Source organism: Garra rufa, chromosome 4 (assembly GCF_049309525.1).
Source record: "Garra rufa chromosome 4, GarRuf1.0, whole genome shotgun sequence".
Classification (NCBI taxonomy): domain Eukaryota; kingdom Metazoa; phylum Chordata; class Actinopteri; order Cypriniformes; family Cyprinidae; genus Garra; species Garra rufa.
Window position 1 is genome coordinate 48,852,583 of NC_133364.1, and position 8,097 is coordinate 48,860,679.

Below are 8,097 nucleotides of genomic sequence, written 5' to 3' on the forward strand. Positions count from 1 at the left end.
CCTGTCCTCTGGAGATATCCAGCAGGCCATCTTCTTCAAGACTCTGCAGGACATCTTAATATGTGCATACTGCTGTCCACACATCACGCCAGAGCAGGGTCCCCAAACTTTTTTCTGAGAGGGCCAAATATTTTTTCTTTTCTTTAATGGGGGGCCAGTCTGTTTATTAAAGAAAGACAGATGGGCCAGACTGACTACTAGTAGTAGTAGTATTTTATTATGATTTTACTTTTAATTATTTATTTATTCTACCTTTTAATGCTAGAATAGTTTATTTTGTTAGGCACCACACTGACAACTGATAATTTATTTTCAAAAGATATACAGCTGAATCTCAATAAATAAGAATGTCATGAAAAAGTTCATTTATTTCAGTAATTCAACTCAAATTGTGAAACTTGTGTATTAAATAAATTTAATGCACACAGACTGAAGTAGTTTAAGTCTTTGGTTCTTTTAATTGTGATGATTTGGCTCACATTTAACCAAAAATCCACCAATTCACAACAAATCTCAACAAATTAGAATATGGTGACATGTCAATCACCTAATAAACTCAAAACACCCACAAAGGTTTCCTGAGCCTTCAAAATAGTCTCTCAGTTTGGTTCATTAGGCTACACAAAAGAGGATGGATACCCGAGCTGAGCCCGACGGAACCTGACGGGCCGGGTCGGGCTGGGTTCGGACAGATATTTAGAAAGGATGCTCGGGTTCGGGTTGGGCTCGGTCACATCAGCGCGATAGTGCGCCTGTGTTATAACGGCGCTTTTTGGCCCGTGTGCACTGATGCTCTCATTTGTTGTTGACATTGGCGAACGCTTTTCCTACAGTTGCTTAATAAAAGCGGGCATTCCACACAAAAAAAGTGCATGTGTCATTAGTATGAGAAAAAAAAAGAGATTTTAACTGTGTCGGGCTGGGGTCGGGTTCGAGTACTGCTCTGTCGGACGCGGGCCGGGCTCAGACAGAAAAATGCGGCCCGATCCGCACTCTACTACACAATCATGGGGAAGACTGCTGATCTGACAGTTGTCCAGAAGACAATCATTGACACCCTTCACAAGGAGGGCAAGCCACAAACATTCATTGCCAAAGAAGCTGGCTGTTCACAGAGTGCTGTATCCAAGCATGTTCACAGAAAGTTGAGTGGAAGGAAAAAGTGTGGAAGAAAAAGATGAACAACCAACCGAGAGAACACCAGCCTTGAGAGGCTTGTCTAGCAAAATCGATTCAAGAATCCACTGTTTTTTGAATCACATGTCAAAGTCTGCCTTCATCATTTTCAGCGCTTCCACAGACTTTTCAACTGGAAATGGGGCCACTGGTTTCTCAGCTGAAAAACTTTGGGTAACTGGGAGATGAGTGAAGTCTTGCTTTCGCACCTGTCCCACAAGCAGTGCTAGTTTCACCTTAAATGCTATTGAGTCATTTTGTCATCGCTCTGAATTTTCTAGCTGCCTCGCGCATCACCTGTTCAATTGCGATGACACAGTTTGTTAAATGTACCAATCTGTAGGTGAATTTAACAAATAATTAGGCTATATGATAATGACTGAGGGAAATTGTAGTTTGAAAGCCAACCTTTATAATCAAACACCGATATGATAAAAGTAAAACATATATTTACAACTTCTAATTTTAATTTTTCATCTTCAAAATATGTCTCTGGCATTGTTCAGAGGGCCGGTCCAAATGTGGGGGTGGGCCACATTCGGCCCGCGGGCCTTAGTTTGGGGACCCCTGCTATAAACCATTACTGTTCATTTGATTGGAGAGAATACAGCTCCGCTCCTCTTTTGTCAATGACTGTGTCACACCCTACACCAAACACAACACACTACACCACACCCAGCATTTAGGACGCTAAAGGGGCCTCCTGCATCCACCAACCAGCCAAAGAATTTGGCGGCCCTAGAATTTATTTCTGGTCCCTAGTGCTTCCTCGTAAGTGGGAAGAAAACTTTTACTAGAGTGAGTGTTTAGGAGAGAAATCTGAGGCTTAAATCTGCACAAGAGTCATTCAGAAGCTTCAATTGAAGATCAAAGATTTCAAACATTCTTTTTTATGCTAATGACTCTGTCATTGTGACATCATTCTGTGTATTTCAATCTGGCAGTGTGTTCTTCATGAGCAGTACTAATTTGTCTCGGACACCACAAATTGAACTCATTACTATTAATAAAATTGCTCCAATACTAGAACACACTGATGTCAAGATACTGTGCTGGGAGGAACGACGGAGACATAGATCAAAGGAACAGTTTATTATAGTCCAAAGACACAGGGTAACCCACACAAGGAAATAGGAAAGACAGACGTATTGGAAAATAGAGACCCAACAGAGACAGAATGCACAGACTTTGATTTTAATATATGGGGTAACTGGGGAACACGGGTGCACAGAATGACTAACTGGACTAAAGGAAAGGAACGCAACCAAAAAAGGGCACACAGAAACAAAAACAGGTCCATATCCCTGGCATATCATCCCCCTTCTGGAAGGTGCATCCTTGCACTGATGGAACAACAGGAGGAGAACGGACATCCAGGAGGAAAATGATTAACAGAGTCCAAGGTGGAGATGACAGAGGGAGGAGCCTTCCTCTGTATGTCCTCGTGTCTCCTTCCCTTTCTCAGGGAACAAGGGTTGTAGTTGTAGCCCGAAACGGTGATGTTAAAAATGCTAACAATGTCCTTTAAAGGGATAGTTCACCCAAAAATTAAAATTTGATGTTTATCTGCTTACCCCCAATGCATCCAAGATGTAGGTTACTTTGTTTCCTCAGAAAAACACAAACGAATATTTTTAACGAAAACCGGTGCAGTCTGCCAGCCTTATCGTGGAAGTGGATGGGCACCAGACCTTTAAAAGTAAACAAAAACATGCACAGACAAATCCAAATTACACCCTGCGACTCATGATGATACATTGATGTCTTAAGTCACGAAACGATCGGTTTTTGTGAGAAACTGAACAGTATTTGTATCATTTTTTACCTTTGATACACAGCCACGTCCATCTGTCCTGAGCACGAGTTTGGCATCAGTCACGTCACATGTGCACGCGCTTCTGGCGTAGAATACGCAAACGCCGTAAGCGATCTGTTGCATGTATACGACACTCATTGTTTACACAGAGCACAGAGATTGTGGATATAGCGGCTATTCAAAATGGTTATTACTTGCGCGTATCCTGATTGTTTAAACCGATTTAAAGCTAAAAGATTACATTAGTTTGCACAAACTCATCCGGGACTTTTCACTGATTTCCCCCTACGACGTTTGCGTATTCTACGCTAGAGCGCGTGCTCATGTGACGTGACTGATGCCAAACTCGTGCACATTACAGATGGACGTGGCTGTGTATCAAAGGTAAAAAATTATATAAATACTGTTCAGTTTCTCACAAAATCTGTTCGTTTCGTGTCTTAAGAGATCAATGTATCATCATGAGTCGCAGGGTGTAATTTGGATTTGTCTGTGCATGTTTTTGTTTACTTTTAAAGGTTTGGTGCCCATTCACGTCCATGATAAGGCTGGCAGACTGCACCGGTTTTCATTTAAAATCTTCGTTTGTGTTTTTCTGAGGAAACAAAGCAACCTACATCTTGGATGCATTGGGGGTAAGCAGATAAACATCACATTTTCATTTTTGGGTGAACTATCCCTTTAAACTCTCCTGGCTGGCTCGCGCTATGCTTTTGGGGCAGCGGTGGCCTAATGGTTAGAGAGTCGGACTTGTAACCCAAAGTTTGCAGGCTCGAGTATCAGGTCCAGCAGGGATTGTAGGTGGGGGGAGTGAATCACAAGCGCTCTCTCCACCCTCAATACCACGACTGAGGTGAGTCCCTTGAGCAAAGCACCGATCCCCCAACTGCTCCTCGGGCGCTGCAGCAATGGCTGCCCACTGCTCCGGGTGTGTGTTCACGGTGTGTGTGTGTGTGTGCACTTGGATGGGTTAAATGCAGAGCACAAATTCCTAGTATGAGTCACCATACTTGGCCTCACGTCACCTCCTTTCCTTTCCTTATTGTGCTTCAACCAAAAAACCAACCAACCAACGCACCTTCTGTGAGATCTTTCAATTCATGATACAAATGTGAAGTTCTTACATTGTAGACATAGCAAACACATCCATATTATTCCTTGCTCTATTATGCATTACCGTGTCAACTAGCTATATTGTGTTGGACTGAGCTTAAAGTGTACTATGGACAAAACATAATGCTTCAAAATTTGAATTAGAACGTTCCATTCTATACATTTTGTTTGAAACTCTTTCTACACTAAGGGGATCTGTTGGGTTTCTCTCTATTATGAATCTTCATGTGCCTGTCAAGGCTTCCTTTTTGACTGAAACAGTTTCCACACTGAGAGCATGTGTAAGGCTTCTCTCCAGTATGAACTCTCATGTGCTTGTTAAGGGTTCCTTTTTGATTAAAACTCTTTCCACACAGTTTGCATGAGTAAGGCTTCTCTCCAGTATGAACTCTCATGTGAAGGTTAAGGGTTCCTTTTTTATTGAAACTCTTTCCACACAGTTTGCATGAGTGAGGCTTCTCTCCAGTATGAACTCTCATGTGTCTGTTAAGGCTTCCTTTTTCATTGAAACTCTTTCCACACCACTGGCAGGTAAAAGGGCTCTCCATGGTGTGAATTTTCTGGTGGACTTTAAGATGTCCACTTTGAGCGAAACTCTTTCCACATTGAGAGCAGGTGTAAGGCTTCACTCCAGTGTGGACCCTCATGTGAATGTTAAGGCTTCCTTTTAGAGTGAAACTCTTTCCACACTGTTGGCAGGTAAAAGGGTTCTCCATGGTGTGAAATTTCTGGTGGACTTCAAGGTTTCCTCTTTGATTGAAACTCTTTCCACACTGTTTGCATGTGTAAGGCTTCTCTCCAGTGTGAATCATCATGTGTCTGTTAAGGTGTCCTTTTAGAATGAAACTCTTTCCACACTGTTGGCAAGTGTACAGCTTCTTTCCAGTGTGAATAATCATATGTGTTTTAAGGCTTCCTTTTTGAGTGAAATTGTTTCCACACTGAACGCAAGAAAAATAACTCCTAGTTCCTGTAGTTTGAGCTCTTTTTTGTTTAGAAGTCTTTTCAGACTGTAAGGAACAAAAAAACTGATCTTTCTCTTCAGTTTCATTCAGTACTTCTCTCTCCTCTTTCAGCGCTGTTAGGTCTAAGGTGGAAAAAAAGGAATAAAAGTTAACCCCAGTTTAGTGGCACAAAACAATTAACATCAAAACATGTAGATTTGTAAAGCATGTATGCTAGATCCTATACCAGGGTGTCCAAACCTGATCCTTCTCAGCCGGTACCCTACAGAGATTAGGCTGGCCGTTATACAATTAATAATAAAAAAAAAAATTAGGAAATTTAATGACAGAGTTTAGGATTTACATATATCTATAATCTATACACAGACTGATCTCAATGTTTCTGTACCATTTTTGTCTCCTAGGGAATAAAATGCAACAAATTTAGAGAGAGACGAGGAAAAAAAAAAAAGAAAAATTCATCACACAATTCTTTCTGAGGTTTTATTAAGGGGGCAATTATGTTAGCCAATCAAAAAACGGGCTGTTACACTGACCTGTTAAGCCAATGTCAAAGTTTATTCATCTAATTTAAATCACTTTTAAAAACAACAAGTGTTTACTAAAGAGCTGTACAAGCATACTTAATTTAAAACAAAAACACATACAGTAGTGTGGAAAAGTGTTGGCTTCCTGATTTTATTTTATTATTATTTATTTTTTTCATCAAGATGAGTTCTGGCAAAAATGAGACAAGCCTTTATGTTCTTTTTGCTCAGCAGCGTTTTTTGTCTTGGAACTTTCTTGCCATGCAGGCCATTTTTGCCCAGTCTCTTTCAAGCATGAAATAATGAACAGGAAGCCAATGGAGAGGTGCCAGAATTGGTGTAATATGTTCTCATTTATGTGTTCCTGTCAACATAAGAGCAGCAGCATTCTGTACCAACTGCAAATGTATGAGAGAAGCCTGGTTAATACCTAAACATATGTATAACTCTTTCAAAGTCACTAAAAGATAGAAGAAGAGCTTGACATTAAGACTTGATATGCGCTTGTCCTTTAGACAGCTAAATCAATCATCCATTTGAAGAAAAAAAGTAAAAAGTTATATGTAATAAAAAATAAAAAATTAATTTGTTGTTCAAGTAATTTATTTACAAGCAATATTCTCATTACAATTTCATTAGCTCTAACATAAATAAGCATGTGGTATCTGTGGTATTTATCACATTAAATTGATGGATGTAATTTTGTATCCAGATTAATTTAGATGTAGCTTTAGTCAGCATGCAGTAGCTAAATGTCATTACTTACATTTCAAGGTTGTTGCAAATGACTTTAACATAAATAATTTTCTTAGATACTTTTGCATAATTAGCCTAAGTGCTAGAAATCAATGGTTTTAATATTAGAAGCAGATATTGGGTTTAATGTTACAGAAAAATATATAATTTTTTTAGGCTAATTCCATATTATTGTTACCATTCTCGGTTGTCATTCACTCGTTTGTGTTTGTTGTTGTCGTTTGTAGTCCGCGTGCCACTGAATCGAATCACTGAATCATTTCACAAATGATTTGATTCAAATGATCCGGATTCTGAGTCTCTGGCTGCATCCGAAATCGCATACTTCCATACTATTTAGTAGGCAAAAAGCAGTAGGCGAAGAAAAAGTATGCATGAAATCTCAAACACCACAAAAGAATAGGCGAGATTTACCAGGATGAAGCACTATTTCTCGCGAGATTCAGGCGTACGTATACCTAAGTATCGTTCCAATATGCCTACTTACCTACTATATAGTAGGCGAAATGGGTACGTGAGAAGAGTAACCACAAAAGAATAAGCAAGAGATCCCCGGATGCCCACTGCGTCCCGCCCAGATTTCGAAGCGCCGATCTTTTCTACTTTTCTATCCCAGAAGCCCACGGGAGATCAATAGCTACGTCATCATCGAACGTGATGGAGAACAGCAACGAGGGTGTTTTCAAAAGTGAGTAACCTTACGCTGTTCCTTGTGTCACAATCGCGTAGAACAAACTGTTAAATCGTTTCAGGTGTAACAGTATAGTATATTTGTGACTGTTCTGTAAAAACATGTTTTATATGTATAGCAAACAGGGGAGATCCAGTAAACACACGTATATCTCCAAAGTGAATGTACATAAACCACATACATCTTAAAGATGATTGTTAAATGTCTATTTAATATGTGATAGAAAATGTTCGAAAACAACTGCAGAAGAGCACGTAATAGACATCTGAGTGTTGTGTGCTGTTACAGTAGAATTCACTGTTGTCAACACTGTTTACTTTATATGAATGGAATGTAAATAAATGCATGTACATAGTAACTGAACATAACTGATCTTTTTTATTAGTATAAATAGAGGCACATTTGTGTTGTCACACACTGTAAAAAACAACCTATAGAATCTACTCAATAAAATGGGGTAAACTGATGTAACAATTTGCACTCAGTTTGTTTGGGTAGATTCTATCCTATATATCTGAGTAAAGAATACCTGAATTTAAGAATCTACTCAATAAAATGGGGTAAACTGATGTAACAATTTGCACTGTTTGTTTGGGTAGATTCTATCCTATATATCTGAGTAAAGAATACCTGAATTGATTAGCTAAGACAAACAAAAAAAGTAGGTAAAGTCTACACAGCAAAAAGCCCAGTATTAAATGAACTCTCCCAATAGTTTGAGTCCATACTCAAGAGTATTAAAATGAACACTGAAGCAGTGTTAGAGTTATTGAGGTAATTAAGTTATTCATTGAGTGGTGATTGACCATTATTAAAGACCTGTGTGATGTTAAAAAGCAGAATCACCAAAAGGAGAAAATCTAATTTTGTAAGTCACCATTATAGTGGTCAGTGTTAGCATTAATTTAGCTCTTTACCAATAACTTCTTAACATTATGTTTTGTTTGGGTGTTATAATTGAGTTATAACGGTCAGACAATCCAGAAGAAGTTAGATTATATGGTGTTGAACATGCTTTGACAAAGTCATAATGTAGTGACCTGAATAACTGAG